General features: G+C 38.6%; 1 protein-coding gene across 1 annotated transcript in view; it reads left to right on the forward strand.

Moving 5' to 3' along the window:
• Positions 1–19,744, forward strand: part of LOC131060261 (rRNA biogenesis protein RRP5) — a 229,852-nt gene that overhangs the window by 51,203 nt on the left and 158,905 nt on the right. The gene's annotated exons all lie outside the window — the stretch shown is intronic.

The following is a 19,744-nucleotide window of genomic DNA, read 5'->3' on the forward strand; positions in this document are numbered from 1 at the left end:
AATTTATGGCAGTAATCGCATTGAACATTTTTCTTCTTCGAGCCTTCTGATGACAGAGCAGAGGGTTTCTGCTGAGAAGACTGAGAAGACTGTGATTTGCCTTTATCCTTATGAAAGGATTTGGCTGCAAATGCTTGTTCTTTAGAGGATGAGCTGTTCCCATTGCCGAACTATTGCTTCCACCAATTCTGTTGTAGAAGTTTAGTGCACAGAGCAGCGAACTTCAGATCAACACCAATTGAGGTGATGTTAAGAGTTTCGACAAAATGCTCGTAGGACTTTGGCAAACTTTTCAAAGTTATGACGACCATGTCCTCCATTTTTTGGCCGATGGCTTCCAACTGGTCACATATTTCCTTGATCCGATTGAGATGATCCTGAAGGGATTTTCTCTCATCCATGACAATAGAGAAGAGCATATTTTTTAGAAAGAAGGCTTTGGTCTTATCAGACGTCTCATGCAGTGTCTTGAGATGCTCCCATATCTCGGCAGCTGTTTTGTTGGAAGGTATCTGAGGAAGCTAATCGTCGATCACTGAGAGCTTGATGAGCATGACAACTTCATGATTTTGTTCATTAAACTTGGTCTGATTAGGGCCGGTTGCAGAGGGACGTTGGACTTTGCCAAGAACCAATTGATCAATAATGCGACACTCGAAAATGGTGAGCATCCGCTGTTTGCAGGTATTGTAGTTTTTGACGTTGAATTTCTGACTTCCCTTGAGCAAAATATTCGTTAGAGATGCCATCAAGAAAAATTGAGGGCAAAGATGGTTGATTGAATGATGGCACAAATATCGAGGTAGAAGTTGGCACATTCGAGGTAGAATTGAAATTTTTTGGGCACGGATCCCAATGTATGGATTTCTGATGACCCAAAAAAATTCTGACAGAGACCCAGTAGAGTTTTTGAAAATCCCAGAAAAACCCAGATAACGGTTTTTTGAGAAAATTAAAAAAACAACTTTAGCCGCGAAAAAAGAACGAAGGGTGCATAAAAACCCTAAATCGCAGCTACAAGTCAAAGAAATTTGTCGTCGTTGAGAATGGCATGGGTTTCACAGAAAAATCACAGAAAAATAGCAGAGCGCGATTTTAAAAACAAAGACATGCCGACGGAAATCACAAACCCTCGTCGAAAAATGCAGATAAACTTGAAAATCCGCGCCAAAAAAACGAAACATGCGTCTGTCAAAATGCGAAAAAACGTCATTGAAAGACGACCCAAAATTAGGTCATGCAGCCTTGATGCGGCCGAAAAACGGGATGAATTTCCGCGAGTTGCAAGAATGAAAAACGACATAGTTCGCAGGAAAAGAAAGATGTGCCGTCGTCGGGAGACAAAAAACTTTGCGCGATCTTGAAACAAAAACGATGTCCAAGCTGAAATGCGGGTTTCAGAAAAAAACTCGTCATTTTCTGAAAAAAAGACACCTCCACGAAGAAACATGCACAGAGGAGAACAGACAGCGAGCAGAACGGGCGTGAAATAAATCGCGCGGCTGAGACACAGAAAAAAAGACTGAAAATTGATTTGAATTTTTTTTTGAATAAAAATCTTTTCAAATTATTTTTATTGCCTAAGCTTTGATACCATAATACAAAATTATTTGGTAAAAAACCGATTCAATTAATGAATGAATAAAACATTCATTTATAGATTACAAAGGAATGATGTTTCTATTAAGAAACGATCGTCAGAATTAGAAAGAATTCTAATATATATAATATTTACAATATTGACCATTAAACTAAAATAAAAGGATAATACGCAGATATTATACTAATACGTTCCACCGCTAATCAATAATTTCCCAGATGGGATTGAATTTGAGTCTATCCCTTGTAGTAATTTTTGATAGACTCCTTGGCCCTATCCATGGCCTCATAAACATATCCCATTGGGGTTTGATCCCCATCTACCAAGCGAAGAACTCTAACCAAGGGCTCTGACATCTACAATTGAAAAATACAAATTACAAAAAGATTAATTATTGAAGTTACAAATTAATAACGAGAGACTTGAATCAAGATTAATTAAATATTCAAGTTTTGAAGTTACCTTCACAATCTCTGCAGCTCTTTGTGCAAATAGGTTGTCGAAGACTATGCATGCAACACCCTCTCCTTCAAGCTTCTTTGAATAAGGTGAGTCTTACCATGTTTGACTCACAAACATTTATTTCAAAGTCGTCAATGCACCAAGAATGCTTTGCAATGTCAAGAAAATCGTTGCAAAACTCGTGACACCCGCTCTTACCGAATCTCTTTCTTGGGTGTGTTTCTGATCAAGTGAAAAACCCAAGGGTGATTGTAAATATATTTTATGATCCTCCTTGCATCTTCCACCACTGGAGTCACCTAATCTAGTATTCCTATGTCCTCCAAAAGAAGGTCAAGGACATGTGCTGCACAAGGTGTCCAAAAAAGAGTGGGGTGCCTATCTTGGAGGATTGTACCTGCTGCCACATGCTGCTGCATTATCCGTGATTATTTGAACCACATTCTCAACTCCCACCTCCATGATAATTTGCTCCAACATTAGAGCCAAAGTTTCAGCATTTTCACCTTGTTGGAGGCATCCATCGATTTCAAGAACACCACATTGTTCTTGCAAGCAACCAAAAAATTAATTATGGTGCGGTTTTTGCCATCTGTCCACCTATCGGAAAGAATAGTGCAGCCATATTTTCTCTATTCTTTTCTTTGGTCCTCCACTACTTCTTTTGCCCTATCAACTGCATTTGTGAGCAACCTACAAGTACAAAGTGAAATTAGGTCTTAGTACACAATTTTGATTTAATAAACAAGAAAAACATTTAAAAATGAAATCAAGTGGACTATTCACTAACCTCCCACCCAAGTCCCCGTGAGAAGGGGCCTTGTATCATTTTCTTGAAACTGTGAATGCGGTAACCAAATTAAGCCAATAAGGATTGTTTGCCACATTGAATGGGATGTTGTTGAAGTACCAAAAATTGGCACATGCAATGTCTGTTTTCTCATGCACCTCCCTATTCCATCCAGTTGCCTCTAATGATGGTTGTGCTCCAGGTGTGTTCCTGGGCACAAAATAATTACCTATAGACAATGCCATTGATTCAACTATGGCTGCTCTCATGGCTTGTTTTGCCCTCTCCCTTTGCAACTTTTTCTCTTCCCTAGCTGCAAGTATGGCATTAACGTCTCTTTTTTATTTCTTTTGTGGCCCCAGTTTATACCTATCGTCATGCGTCTTGATGCTTGCAAGGTGGTATTTGAGGCGGTTCATCATCGACCCAGGTGCCGGTGCTTCAAAGGCATACTTCCAAGCCCTATCTCTAGCACCTTTAGGACTGGTGTCTCAAATCCAGATGGGAATGCATCTACTGATGGGGTAGACCCTAAAGCTGAAGCTTAAGCTTAACCACCTATATTTGCCATTATAAATTAATGGTTAACTGTTAACTTACACATACAAAGTGAAAAGACAAAGTTATTATTTTAGTTAAAAAATTTAGCAAACTTTCCAAATTAGTTTAAATAATTTTAGACATCATTGAAAGTTAAAATAATAAAAAAAACTTTAGGGTTTGAATTTTTTTGAAAAACTAGATATTATTCAAAAAAATTGAAAAAATAAACAAAAATTGTAAAAAATGGTGTTAAATCTTGTTCCATTGACTCTAAATCAATTTTGACTGCTTAGGAATGATTTTCTATTCATCTAGATGCAACAAAAATAAAGAAAATGTTTTAAAAAAACATAGGGAAAAAAATCAGAAAACCTACTTGGGAATCTGATTTTGCTTCAAAATCCACCTCAAATCCACTTCAAATCAGCTTATAATCGACAAGAATCGATGGAAATCAGTTTGGAAATGCTTGGGAGGGCGTTTTTCCCCTTAGCATAAAAATAACAAACACAAATTGATGAAATTAACCTTTTTCTATGTTTTTAGCATATGAACCTGCATGGGCAAATTTTTAACACGAACTCGAGTTTTCGACAAAAACTCGGCAAGTCAATGGCGTTAAAATTGTCAAAGGGAAAAACTCGTCGAGTTTTCTGTGAGTAGTTCATCTATGGTTTACAACTTTACATAATAAAAATTATAATAATTGCAAGATTTGGTAAAAAAGTTCTGGAATGAAATATTAAACCTGCATGACCTCTATGGAAAAAAATAGTAATGGGCATAGTAGCAAAATTTTTTTGGGGGAAAAATTGGCAAACCAAAAGTATAAGATTTTTCAAAAAATTGGAATAAAATGGGGGGAAAAATAAAGAAAAAATCAGATTACCAAAAGAGGTAGAAAAATGAAATAGTTATTTCAATAGCATAGACATATAGAGAGGAAATAAAAATGAGAGCAGGGAAGTAGGGTGGCAGCCCATAGCATGGTCAAGGGGCAATGTGGCTCATGGGGTAATGCTCCCAATAGGGTTGAGAAGCAAGGCCTAGGAGGGGGTCTGGGGGTATTGCCTCTATTAGGGTTGAGCGTTAGCATCCTTGCCTAGCTCCTTGTCATGAGACAAGGTAGGGTTGAGAGTTAGAGCCCTTGCCACCAAGCCGAATTGAAAGCCTTTGAAACCTCAAAAATCCTCATGAGGCATACTATTTTTCATAGTTTTATTGTTTCTAACCGAGCTTCAAGACTCCTCCAAACCTTTTAAAAAACTTTTGACTTACACACTTCTACATTTGAGTGTTGTCAAATTTTTATTCCTTTTTTAAATTAGTAATTATATAATTTTAATATAATATAACCATTACGGATTTCAATTATTATGTAGGAAACAAATAAGTTTTGAAAACCGTAAATAAATTTCAATACTACAGTTATGCTCTGCACAAAATTTATTCAATGGCAAAGAGCCTAAACTCCATTTAGCTAACCATTAACCTAAATAATGAATATCCATGAACACCAATGGAGATTCCCAAACAAGGTAAATTAACTTTAGACAGATAACAAAAATAAGTTCCTAGTTCCAATATAGGAATGGATGTGGGTTTGAGGCCGCCTCAAATATAAGTATGAGTTAATAAATATAAAATTCATAACTTGTAAATACATATATTAAAACTATATAAATACATACAATTTACAAAATGCATAAATAATTGTAATTTTTGTTTCTTGTAAAATATTTATAATTCACAACGTAAATTCTATATTGTGTGACTTATTCATTGCTGAAATTGATGGTTTATATGTTACATTGAATAAAAATGATATTGAAAAGTGGGCTTGGAGTCTTGCTCATGTTAATTCTGGCTTTGTTGGTCCCTCTACTTGGGCATGGTGGTTGCCTCTGTTTTGTTCTCAGCAACTTGAGGGTGTTACACCCTTCACCAATCTCCCTTATGAGGTTGATGCATCGATGCCAAAATGCGAAGTATATCTCTCTGCCTTTGCCCATTCACTGCAGTTAGCCATTAAGCCAAGAAAGGATGGAACTAAAATTTATGGAAGTGAATTAAAATCATGGAGCTGAATTAAAATTGTTGAAAATGATTGAAAATTGCAGCATGCAATTTGTGCATGATTTTAATGCGATTCTAAGGTATGTGGAATTGAAGAAATCAGTCAACAAACGTTGACCATTAATTCAAAAAAAAGTTATTTTGACATGAAAAAATTGTCAATAATGGCGTTTTGCATTTTTGGTGATTTTTGCTTCTTTGGAATTGGGTGTCTCCATAAACTTAATATATAAATTATTCATGAATTGACACTGATTTATAAAATGTATTTAAATACCTTGATATTCTTGTAAAGCACATAGCTTGTATAGATGAGATTACATGTAGTCGTTTCAGAGTTTGGGAAAGTCAAAATAATGACAAATTCTCTAAAATATTGCAAGACTTCAATATGGACAAACTAGCAATTGTCAAAACTTAAATATATACATTATGCTCCCCACCATTCCCTTTGTTATTATAACACATAAATCTTTCAGTCCTTATTGTAGTGTATTGGTTCACATACATGCTAGTAGCTTCTTCACTTATATTAGGCAATTTTTTCAAAAAGTCACTGTTGATAACTTTGTAGTTGTCAGTTTTGACCCTGATGAGATTTTGAGCTTTTATTTTTCATATATCACCACAAGTGTTATCATCTTGGCTTGGAATTTTTTGAAACACTTTTCGCACCTTTTGTGTTGTAATTTGTTTTCTTATGCTGGAGTAGCTGTACTTTTGTGTGCGTTGATGTTTTCTTCTTGTGAGTGAACTAAGTACCATTTACCTACGTTGCTCATTCATAGACATGATTTTAATTTCAATTTGAAAGTCATTTGAAGTTTTATTTTGTAGAGCTCTGGTTTAGTTTAAAATTGATGATGATATTTTATGCAAATATGTAGAAGTGTTTTTGGGATTGGGATGTTTCCGGGATGTGGGTACTTGGGGGGAACATCTCCTTGCCGCTTCGCCACTGCTGTTAGGATGCCGTCAAGACGTCGGGGATGGCGAGGGAGTCCCCTGATAGTCCTAGGGATGCCTAGGAGTCTCTCCTGACCCCCATTTAGGAAATCCAATAGAAAATAAAAAGGGTGATAAAATTATGAAAATGACATTCGTAAGGCTTTGCCCCTTGACTCCAACAAGAGGCGCTGCCCCTTGACCCCGGTGGGGGCTCAGCCCCTAATCCCCACAAGAGGCTTGTTGAACACAGAAGTACTACTGAGAGGGGGAGTGGGGGGAGGGGGGTGAATCAGTAGTACACAAAACTTTAATCTTTTTTAACAACTTTAAACTTTTATCAAGTTTTAATCTGAAAACTGAAAGATATAAAAGATGCAAAAACTGAAACTGAGAAAGGTGCAACAGTAAGAACACAAAGCACAAGATTTTATGTGGAAACCCAATGTGGGAAAACCACGGTGAGAAATGCTGCTAGGATCTACTGTCCTAATCTGGCCTCACAATTGAAATGCTTTACAATATTTAAGGGCACCAACCCTAAGGAGTCATTAAACCCCTATCTCTATGAACATCAACTCAATTCAAAATTCTCTATCTCTATCTCTATGAGCACCGACTCAATTCAAAATTCTCTTTCAGAGTACCAACTCTTATAGTCACACAAATACAGTTACATACTCAAAATTAGAGTATTAACTTGAATGACTTCAAACCCAGTACAAACTGGTGCAATTATCAATGTGCTTATTGCTAACTCAAAAACAAACTGAGAGATATTGCATTAATCTGAACATTAAATGCCACAGTATCTCTGCAACAGAATACACATGTTTTAATCTGTAGTAGACATGCTGAATCAAATAATATGATCAAGATGCTTCTTTATACCTGAAACAAAACTGTATTAGAAAATATTCTGAGTCTGATATAAATCTGTCCTTGAAGATATAAATCTGCACTTGATAAAAGCCTGTACACTGTTAATGTGAAATCGGCAACTAACCAATAGTCTTTTCAAAACAATCAGTGACCACTAGATTGAAATCAACTGTATATCAAGAATGAATCAAGAACATCAGATTATATAAAATAAAATGACAAAGGCTTATACCATTCTTGGTCAATCTGTCACCAAACTCTATACTGTGTATTTGCAGTGCAGTCCTCTTATTATGATCTGTATATAATCATGTCTTAGAATATATTTCGCTGTATATGATCTGTATATTTCATCTCAGATTTATGATCTGTATATGATATTATTGTAGTAAACTTTTCTTTTTCAAAAATGATCCTTCTATTTTTAAGAACACTCTACTTATCACACGATAATAGCCAATCAACCTCCTCAACGTATGGTTGAAAAAACTACGTATGGTAGTGTTGATGTGTATTTTGTACACGACCAAACACAGAATAAAATACCCAGAGGTATCTTATCCTCTCTTGAGTAAAGTTACCGAATGTTGAAGATATCGCAAGGAAGGATCAATCGGTGAAACTTTAAGGTTCTTTTATGTAGGTTCTCTACTCGTGGATAAGCACCAGTGGTCGTTGTGTTTACTGTTTTTCAAGGGGCCTTACGTACTTTCAGAGAAAGCTTGTTCATGTGACTACTTTTCAAATGAGGAAATAGGATTCTCCTAATGCTAACAGATTTTCAAAAAAAAAATGAAAAGATAAAGGTTTCGATGAGGAGATACTTAAACTAATCCTAAGAATGACTCAATGAGGAATGGTCTTGATAAGATTCTACCAATTTCAGTATCGCCAAAGGACTACAACTCCATTGGAATTGGTGCGATCTTCTAGGGGGATTCAATGATTTTCAAATCACTAAGGGGATAGATACTATCAATGAGATACATATCAATACCTCCAACAATGATTGAACTCTTAATCAATCTCAATGTTTCCAGTTGACCACACAAGGCGTTCTTACAATCAGTAATGAGCTAGTGGTTTGGAATGTGAGTCTTATCGAAGATCAAGCACAACATTCGTCCTTCAAACTAAAATTTAAATGCTATCTCTACTAAGAGTGATTCAAGAAGATAAACAACCATGAAAATAGCAACAAGGATTACAATAAAACACCATAACTTCAATAATTTATTGATCTCATAGCCAAATAAAACAACAACTGTTCAACTTTCTCTCTTCACTACTTATCTTTCTCTAACTCCTCTAACTCCGCTTAATAGGCTCCGATTGGAAGGAAAACAAGACTCTGACAAGAAAATCATCAATCCAGACCTACCTTGACCTGAGACCTATCATCCCTTTTCTGCAATCTAACTATCTTCATTCTCCTGAAAAGAAAAGCTCCACTAAGGCAAACCTAGGGCTCCAGGCAGACAACAAAGGACTTCCCAAAACCAAGCTGGACTTAGCTTGAAAGAAACCCTAACACAGGCCCTCGGAAAGAAACCCTAATCTACCCGGCCCAGGCGACCACTCACTCACTCCAAACCCAGCAAGCAGAGAGAGAAAACCTAACTAAGGAAAAGCAAAACCCCAGAAAAAGAGGGGGTCCCCATTCTAATGGGGCGATGTGTGAAATGGTCACAACATCTGGCGACACCACTAAAAATGTTCGCGAACATTTGAAAATCAATCCATCTTTAGAGACAGTATTTACAAGAAGAGACTTTCATATTGAGATAGAGTATCAAGTCCACAGTTATCCATGTGTGTGCAATGAATTAATTCCCCTCGACAAGACAATCATGACCTCCAGGTTCCCCTGTGATTAGCTACGTAGTTTATCTGAACCTCAAAAGCATCCTGGATAGAGCCTCGCTGCCAGTCAGACGTCCATAGTCCCGACGAGGTTATCTCCGCAAGCTCACGAACATTGCTCCATTGCCAGCCGGGCGTCTATAGCCCCGATGGAGTTATCCGTATATTCCTGTTAGCCAATTTTGGTATTTCCTTTTATTTCATCCTTTTCTTGATTTTTCTATTTCATTTTCTCATTTTTTTTGTTTTTGATATTGCTCTTTATTCCGTCAATTCTTTTGGCTCGTAAGCAGTGAAGCTTACTAGGGTTTCAAGATTGCGGTGGCGCTGAAGCCAGATTTTAGATTTTTCACCAATCACAGCTTAGCCTGAAAGCCATAACGACTCGGAGATTATAAGTGTGAAAAGATATAATAACTGAAGGACACTAATATCTCACTCCAATAAGCCAATCTTATTTCATTGCAAATACAACTTGACTCAAGATTCCATCAAGAAAAATTTCTTCGTGTTCCTAAAAGACTTTATGATTGAGCAAATGAAACAGACAATCCAGCGGGGGGTCAGAGTTCTTCATCACAAAATCGCCCTTTTCAAATGGATACCCCTCAAAACAAGCAAACCAACCCAACCAAGACACAAAAAACCACCTAAACTAAGACCCAAAACAAAACCAAGGAAAACCCAAAACACACCACACACCAAACCAAACAAACCGAACTGAAAAAAGAAACTAGGCTAGCTATATACAAAGGCAAACCTCCTGAACTTTTAGGACTGGAAATAATGCTTGAGATACCTCCCATTGATAGGTAATGGGACATCTTCCCCAGTTAAGGTCTTCAATTTGAATGCATTCTCGCCTAGAATCTCAGAGATCTGATAAGGGCCCTTCCATAGTCTGTCAAATTTGTCATGTTCTCCCTTCTTTTCATGTGCTTTATCCTAGTATAAGACAAGATCTGAGATCCGAAACGCCTTGACTCTAGCCTGTCTATCGAACCATCTTTTGACAACTCCTTGATGTTTTGCAAAATCTTCCAAGGCTTGATCTCTCTTTTCTTCAAGATTCAACAATTGTGTTACTCGAGCTTGCACAACGTTGGTGTCCTCCATGTACTCTTGGATAAACCTTAACGTTGGGATTCTAAGTTGCATAGGGAATATCGGGTCTTGACCATAAACTAGGAAGTAAGGCGAAATCCCTAAGGCGTTCTTGGTCCTGATCCGATCTGCCCAAAGGGCAAATCTTAGTTGGGTATGCCATTCTCTTGGACTTCTCTCCAACAATTTCTTGATTACACTGAGTAGGTTTTTGTTCGTCGACTCGGCTAACCCATTACCCTGAGGGTAATAATTAGATGAAAATTTAAGGGTTATACCATACTCAAAGGCCCAATTTGAAAATCTCAATGATGTGAAAGTTGAGCCATTATCGCAAACCAACGCATAAGGACAACCAAACCTCGTAATAATGTTTTCCTCAAGGAATATAATCACGGCCTCAGTAGTGCATACCTTAAGAGCTTGAGCCTCCGACCATCTGGTACAATAGTCAGTTGCAGTGATGATATACCTGTGTTGTGCCGAGGATGCAGGGTTGATGACACCAATAAAATCCATTCCCCATTTCGCAAATGGTCTTGCTTCGATCACTGGATTGAGCGGCATGGCAGGATTCTTCTCCCTGAAAGCGGCGACTTGGCAAGTGTGACAAGTCTTGACATGATCGAATGTATCCTTGAATAGCGTGGGCCACTAATATCCGACTCTCAAAATTTGATGGGATGTGGCCAGGTTGGCACCATGCCCTGTGCCAAACTTCGAGTGAAAGTGTTCAATTATTTGTTTGGCTTCCTCCTTGCCAACACATCTTAGATATATTCCTTCATGATTTCTGCGATACAGGACGGATCCTTGAAGCATATAATGCTGACACTTTAACCTCAATGCTCTTTTTTGAGTAGGTGTCATATGAGCAGGGCACTTCTGATTGAGCAAGTAGGTCACAATTTCCTTGTACCATTCATCTGGGGTGACATCATCCAATTCATATACCTGTTGGACTAACCCGGGCCCGTCAATTGCCAGTGTCTGAGCTAGGGCCTGCCCTCGAACAAGTTTCATAGGTTGGATTTCAATATCAAATTCTTGAATAATGGCGACCCACTTGCCTCTTCTTTCGCCTAGTTCATTTTGCATAAGGAGGGTTTTTACTACTGCGTTAGGCACAATTGCATGAACTTTGGCCCTCAAGAGGTAATGTCTAAACTTTTTGATGGCTTTGACCAATGCATAGGCCTGTTTTTCAATATTAGGGTATCTGAGTTCTGCATCCTTCAACAGGGTGCTCATGAATGCGATCGGGTTCTCGTCTTTCTCTTCACTCCTTTGAGTGAGGATAGCTGCACAAGTATATTAAGAGGCAAATGAATATAGATAGAAGGGCTTCATGTAGTCTGGACTGATCAACACTGGAGCTTCCGCAATTGTTGACTTTATCTCCTCGAATGCTCTCTTGGCCGGTGCCATCCATTCTATTTTGGCGTCCTTTTTCAACATCTCATTCAATGGTCGGACTATCTCGGCAAACCCTGTAATAAATTTTTTGACAAAATTGATTTTGCCAAAGAATGATTTAAGTTCTTTCTTACTGGCGAGCAGGTTGATGGTTGATATAGCTTTTACTCTATCAGGATCAATGGAAATACCCTTCTCTGATATGACATGCCCTAGCAACTTCCCTTCTGTCACTCCGAATATGCATTTTTTAGGATTAAGGGAAATGCCATATTTTCTACAGCTTTGGAAAACTTTTCTTAAATCATCTACATGATCTTCCCTTTTCCTGGAGAATACTGTGATATCGTCCATGTATATGATGATGCATTTCCCTATCAAGTCCCTGAAAGCAATATCCATGGCTCTTTGAAAGGTGGCCCCGGCATTGATGAATCCAAAAGGCATTCTTTTATATGCAAATGTTCCCCACTTAGTGGTGAAAGCAGTTTTCAGTCGATCTTTAGGTTCTACCAAGACTTGATTATAACCTGAATATCCATCTAGAAATGACATCATTTGTGGTCCGTTAACAATTTGCAACACTTCATCTAGCGATGGTAGTGGATAATTATCCTTTTTTGAAGCTCGGTTGAGATTCCTGAAGTCGACACATAGCCTGATCTCTCCATTCTTTTTCCTGACAGGAACCAGGTTGGTGACCCACGTCGAATGTCTTACTGGAAAGATGATTTTAGCTGAGAGCAACTTTTTGACCTCTTGATATATTAATGTTTCCAGTAAAGGATTGACTGGCCTTTGTCTTTGTCTGAAAGGTTTGCTTCCTGGTTTCAGAGGGATTGTGTGGGTGATGATTGCAGTGTCATAAGTTTTGAGATCTTCATAGCTCCAAGCAATGACATCTAGGAAATCTCTCACATTTTTTAGGATACCGTTTCTCTCTTGCAAAGTGCAGGTCTTTCCAATGAATACATTTTTAACTTGTCTATCATCACGAACATTGATTGTGTCACATGCGTTTCCTTCCATGCTATGGCTTTTCAGTTCCCTTAGTTTATCGGGATCAAAGATTCTTTCTAACTCCACCATTCCTTTTGGAATAGTGTTTGTCTTCAAATTCAAGACTCCTTCTGCATCCAATTCTGCTCCTTCTACTTCCTCTTCATCAATGATTTGGGCTAAGAAGACATCTGTATTGGTCAAGAAATCCAATATGTGCTTGTCATCTTCAAAAACCTGAAAGTTGGTGATGTTGTCTGGGACTGAAGGTACTGGAGTCAGCTCTACTGTGAACTTCTTCAATCCTTCCATAGCTAGTGGTACCAAAGAGCTGGCGGCTTGTGCAAGAGAATTAGCCACCTGATTCTGATGTCTGTATGTGGACTTAATATTGAAAGCATCAAAACTTTCAATGAGATCCCAAACTCGATTCCTGTATCTAGTAAGCCTTTTGTCATGGCACACATACTGCCTTCTGATTTGTCTTATCACTATTTCTGAATCTCCATATACCTGCAGTACTTTAGCTTTCTTTCTGATGGCTAACAATAACCCATGAATCAAGGATTCATATTCGGCCACATTGTTGGTGCATGGGAATTGTAGCCTATGGGCGGCGAGGCAGGTTTCTCCTGATGGACTGATAAATTCAAAGCCAGCTCCAGATTTTTGTTTGGATTTAGATCAATCAAACCTTAGCATCCACATTAGAATCTCCTGGTCTCCTGACTCTTGGACCTCTTGGCTTTCTACTGATGTGTCGGATAGAGTTTCATCTTCTGAAGAATCTTCGACTTTTGGGTCTTCAATTTCTTCTATAATCAATGTCTGTGGGACCCTCTTGTATACTTGTTCTAATGCAGTCTTGCACATAGCACAAGATTATTTTGAATGGACGATATTATGTATCCTACACCAGTTGGGGAGAAGCAGATCTCGAACAGATGCTAAGTTGCCAAGTTGCATACTCTGTTGCACATTCTTGTGGACAAATTTTCTAAAATTTTCAAACATTCCATCGTCATCTTGGTCAGATCCTTGATCACTTTCCACAATAATTTCTGTGGATTCCATCACCTCTTGTTGACTATCTTTCTCCCGTAGATCCTGTATCATCAAGACCTCTTCTACTTTAGGTTTGTATGTCCCCAAATCAGTTTCGAGGAATAGGACCTCATTATCTTCTCCATACTCGGTTATCATAAGTCTCAATCTTGGAGTACTGTCAATTTTGATTTGATTTGGAACTCCTCTCCAGGGTAGCCACATATGTGCAAAGTCTGTTGACACATACCCATTCAACTTTCGTGACCAATCTCTACTTAGAAGCATACCATATGTGTCAGGTATATCCACGACTGATATGTCTATGAAATTTTGGACTCTTGGGTCTGCCGCTAACTGCATGTGGATATTGTTCAATTCTCCCATGACTGGAACTTCTGTCTTGTCTAACTGAGTGACTTTCCTTCTGGTGGGTGCAGGAGTTATACCTAGCTTCTGACAGACGGCCAGGGGCATCACATTACTAGAAGCTCCTGAATCATATAGACAGTTGTGCAATAGCTTTCCAAAGATTCTGACTGATAGCAGGAACAGGGCCGGCTCATCTTTTCCTTGGTAAAGAATTGAGGAATCCTCATCATGTTCTTGATTCTTTACTTCATTGATCTTTGGATTGTCACTCTTTTCTGAGGTCTCTTCTTTTGAATTTTCGGTTTTCTTTGGAGGCTTCCCTTTCTTTATTACGTCCTTCTTAGTAGCAACGCACTTTTCGGGAAGGACCTGGCTTGAAGTGAGACTCTCTTTGACGGTGGATTGGACTTTCTTAACATCACCTCTTTTAAGTAACACTTTTCCTTCTAACATATCCTCCCTTTTGGTTGGAAAGGCTACGGTCTGGACCATACACTCGTCTTCTTCAGACTGCTGTTTGTTATCAACTTCGTCTTGAATTACACTGACGGTGGCTTGAGTATTGTTTGCCGCTTCTTTGGAAGTATTCTGATTATTTGGCCTTACTGTGCTTGATTCATTCAGGCTATTGATCACGGTATTTTTAATTTCTGACACTTTCAACAATTCATAGAGCGGCAAGCTAATCTTAACTTTCTTGAGTTCTTCCAACACCAACATAGCCAGCCTTTTTATTTCATCTCTTGGGGGAGGAGGAGCATTTCTTTGTTGGTACTCTTGTGCATCTTGCGGATAATCCGGAGTATTGCTAGCCTTTGGGTCTGGAGGAGTATAGAAGTTGTTTGGAGGGATAGATGTTGTCAGAGGTTCCTGGTTTCTCTGATTTCTTTGGTATACCCTCGGACCTGCGCCTCCTGAAGACTGGTGGAATACTTCTTTTATCCCCTCAACTAGGACACTATTATTCAAAGGCGGGAAATAATATTCTGAGTCTTCAATAGGTTCATTTGTTGATGCAGATGGAAACTGGGAACCAGGAGGTACTATCGGTCCATTAGCTAATTCTGGCGGAAATCTTCCATTTTGGGCTTGGTTGTTCTCTCCTTTTGCTAGATGTTTGTAGCTTTCCACAACCATGGCTTGGTCATACTGAGTGGTTGGGACCATCTCATATCCTATTGTAGGAGGATTTTCAGGTGCATCATTGCTATGCATCTCCTATTGGAATATGTCAGCTGCAATCTTGAATTCAGGACACTACAATTCAGAATGTTGGTTTGTACTGTGGAGTCTACACTAGCTGGACAAGGCCGCCTCTACTAGAAACAATTTAATGGTAGGATGATTTTCCTGATTTTGTGAACTTGATGGGTTATCTAATGGCGTTACCATGTTTCCATTATTAGGAGTTGTATTCCATGTTCTCCTTTGAAAACCTTGATTGTTGTTTCCCTGATAGTTGTTTCTGAAACCTTGATTATTATTCCCTTGAAAGTTCTGATTGTTCATTTGTTGTCCTTGATTGATTCTTTGCATGCTTTGTAGTTGATTATTTTGGTTCCTCAAGTGGGTCACTTCAGTTGACAACTTCTTGACCTGTTCAATCAATTCTTTTATTTCGTCCTTTTCTTCCTGTGTTCTTGAAGAACTTGTTGCATTTTGCAAGTACACAGGCTGCACTAGTGGGGCTTGTGAAAGTGCAACTCCAGGATGAAGTACCAACTGGTTTGACGACTGCATACCAGGATATGTTGCTTGCGGAATAGGATTCAGGACTGGGGTCTGATTTGCCAACGCCATACTAACTGCTTAAATTTGGTTCGGTGCTGCATCACGTCCCATATGAAGTAGCAGCCCAGTAATATTTTGCCCCATGTGCTTACTGACCTCAATAGCTTTTGCATATGCTGTGTTTAAATCATTTGGGATAGGATAGGTTCTCACGAACATGGTAGTGAGATGATCTAAGGCTCCATAATAAATCTCCCTTGGGTCAACAATGAGATATGGATGTCGCAACATCGTGTAAGCTCTATGGAATCTGTTATTGAAAGAAGTGATAGGCTCGTGTTCTCTCCTTCGGATCTCAACAAATTGCCTATACAACTCAGCTAGTGTGGTTGGGATGCCAAACTTTGCAATAAATGTATCTTTCATTGCATCCCATGTCCTAATTGACCCTGTTGCTAGGTGAATGAACCAAAAGTATGCTTCTTCTCCTAACGAATAGGGAAAAAGCCTACAAGCTACATCTGCATATTCAACTCGCCTGTTGCGAAGAAGGTCTTCAAACATCTTGATATGATCCTCTGCCGCATGATTGAAATCATTGGCATTGAATTTAGGACAAAAATTCTCAGGATTTTTAGGCATGTCATGATATATTGCAAATTCTAATGGTGACGGATTATCGATCATCCATGTAGTGCCGTTGAGTGCATGAGCATGAGGAGGAGGAGGAGGAGCATTGTGAGCCATCGTGCTTCCCGAAGGTTGGAAACTTGGTTGAGAACTTGGCGAACCGACCCGGCTTATTGATTGAGAAATTGCCTGGATACTTGCCTGAATTGCTGCTTGTACTTGTCCTTGAAGAGATGGAGCTTGTAATAACTCATAAGTGCCTTCTAATTCAGATTCTCTTGGAATATTTTCTCTTTTAGCCCGCTTCGATGTTGAAGTGAACTGGAGTTCAGTCAGATTTTTCGTGCCTGGAGTAGATCTCAATATCCTTTGGTGTTTTTCAGGCGAGAAAGAACCAATATGATCCAGTGTGAAGATCTTGTTTCTAAGGACTACTGCAGGTTCCTTTGGTTACGAAGTTCTCTGGCGGCGGCTCTTTGACGTTCTTCAGCTCTGTCTGCTTCTTTTTCCAAAATAATTCTGACTCTAGTATACTCAGCTTCACTTCTCCTCAGGTTCCACGCCAGGTCATTCAATCCAGAAATAATGTCCTCTTGAATGTTGCCTATTTCCAAATTAGGTTTTACCACCTCGTTCAATCCTCTATGTGGCAACACCATGATTTATCTCAGATTCTGCTAAACTTTTTTTTTTGATTTTCAAGATAGTACTGTTCCTCTTGAATGTTCAAACTTTTGCATAGAAAAGTAGGGGCCCTCCTTCTAGCGCCAATTCTGTTGAGCGCGGGAGGAGGGTGAAAAAAAAAGTCTTTAAGATTATTCCTGTAAACATGAATTGATAGAATCTGAAGTCTAGCTGTTTAGGCATTCATCGCGATCATGCCCTCCTTCTAGCGCCAATTCTGTTGATGCGCGGAGGAGGGTAAAAAGCTCTAGATATCTTTTCTAAATATGACTTGATAAGTTCCATTGATTGCGGCTTGACAATGATCAGCGCTCCTTCTAGCGCCAATTCTGTTGAGCGCGGGAGGAGGGTGAAAAAAAGTCTTTAAGATTACTCCCGCAAAGATAAATTGATAGAATCTGAAGTCTAGTTGCTTAGGCATTCATCGCGATCATACCCTCCTCCTAGCACCAATTCTGTTGATGTGTATTTTGTACACGACCAAACACAGAATAAAATACCCAGAGGTATCTTATCCTCTCTTGAGCAAAGTTCCCGACTGTTGAAGATCTCGCTGAAGGATCAGTCAAGGCAACTCCAAGGTTCTGTTATGTAGGATCTCTACTCGTGGATAATCACCAGTGGTCGTTGTGTTTATTGTTTTTCAAGGGGCCTTACGTACTTTCAGAGAAAGTTTGTTCATGTGACTACTTTTCAAATGAGGAAACAGGATTCTCCTAATGCTAACAGATTTTCAAAAAAAAAAATCAAAAGATAAAGGTTTCGATGAGGAGATACTTAAACTAATCCTAAGAATGACTCAATGAGGACTGGTCTTGATAAGATTCTATCAATTTCAGTATCGCCAAAGGATTACAACTCCACTGGAATTGGTGCGATCTTCTAAGGGGATTCAATGATTTTCAAATCACTAAGGGGATAGATACTATCAATGAGATACATATCAATACCTCCAACAATGATTGAACTCTTAATCAATCTCAATGTTTCCAGTTGACCACACAAGGCGTTCTTACAATCAGTAAGGAGCTAGTGGCTTGGAATGTGAGTCTTATCGAAGATCAAGCACAACATTCGTGCTTCAAACTTAAAATTTAAATGCTATCTCTACTAAGAGTGATTCAAGAAGATAAACAACCATGAAAATAGCCACAAGGATTACAATAAAACACCATAACTTCAATATTTTATTGATCTCATAGCCAAATAAAACAACAATTGTTCAACTTTCTATCTTCACTACTTATCTTTCTCTAACTCCTCGAACTCCGCTTAATAGGCTCCGACCGGAAGGAAAACAAGACTTTGACAAGAAAATCATCAATCCAGACCTACCTTGACCTGAGACCTATCATCCCTTTTCTTCAATCTAACTATCTTCATTCTCCTGAAAAGAAAAGCTCCACTAAGGCAAACCTAGGGCTCCAGGCAGACAACAAAGAACTTCCCAAAACCAGGCTGGACTCAGCTTGAAAGAAACCCTAAGACGGGCCCTCGGAAAGAAACCCTAATCTACTCGGCCCAGGCGACCACTCACTCACTCCAAACCCAGCAAGCAGAGAGAGAAAACCTAACTAAGGAAAAGCAAAACCCCAGAAAAAGAGGGGGTCCCCATTCTAATGGGGCGATGTGTGAAATGGTCACAACAGGTAGTTACACTTACAACAGCACCAAAAACTAACTTGGTCTTCTTTTATGCCTAAGTGCATATAGAAGTATATTGTTATTAACTTATCATTAACACACAAATTAGTTTTTAACTCGGTTACAACTGTCTAAACCATCATCTCCAATTATTTGCTAAGACATCATTAATCATCAAACAGAAATTCCACGAATTCAATCATTTTCTCAAACAATGTAAAGTCGGAAATGAAGCGTACTGAATCACATATCTGTCTAAAACAAAAGTCTTAATCCAGCAATTTTATCAGCAATATAATATCTTCAAAACCAGTCAATAAAGACATCATGACTAGATGAATACGTGCAACACATCCAAAAAGCTGTGGCGTCAAGAAGATATACAAAATAGTTGGAACCACTGTCATGATAATCACATGTGCATAACAATCACACATCTTTGACGTCCAAGAACAATCTGATGGCACTTAATCTAAGGTATGTATGTATTCGTTATATCCTGAAAAATGAAACTACAGATACTTGACATCAATGCCAACTTATTTGTCAACAAGGCTAGCCCTTGACCCCAAATCTCCACCCACCATTGTTATTCTGAATGCAATCATTCCTATGTGTTTTGTGTTTAGTAATTGAAACTTCATTTAGTATTACAATGTGTCATTTGCAATTCTTATACTTATTCTTGGTTTGCTCCCAAATTTCCAAAACTCTGCCCACTATTTTTAATTTTCAAATTTCAATGCATTTATTGTCGCATTTTTAATGTTTATTAGTTTAAATTTTACATGGTATGCAAAATTTTCATTTACAATTCTCATACTTAATTCCTTACACCTTTTTATAATTAATTTTTAAGTACTATATGTATTTGCACGACCCACTTGCTGTCCCCCAACTTAGGCCCTTTGTCCCCCCATTCCCGTTCCTCATTCCCCGTCCCCCTATCTCCCGGTCAG

This window comes from Cryptomeria japonica, chromosome 1, assembly GCF_030272615.1.
Source record: "Cryptomeria japonica chromosome 1, Sugi_1.0, whole genome shotgun sequence".
Lineage (NCBI taxonomy): Eukaryota > Viridiplantae > Streptophyta > Pinopsida > Cupressales > Cupressaceae > Cryptomeria > Cryptomeria japonica.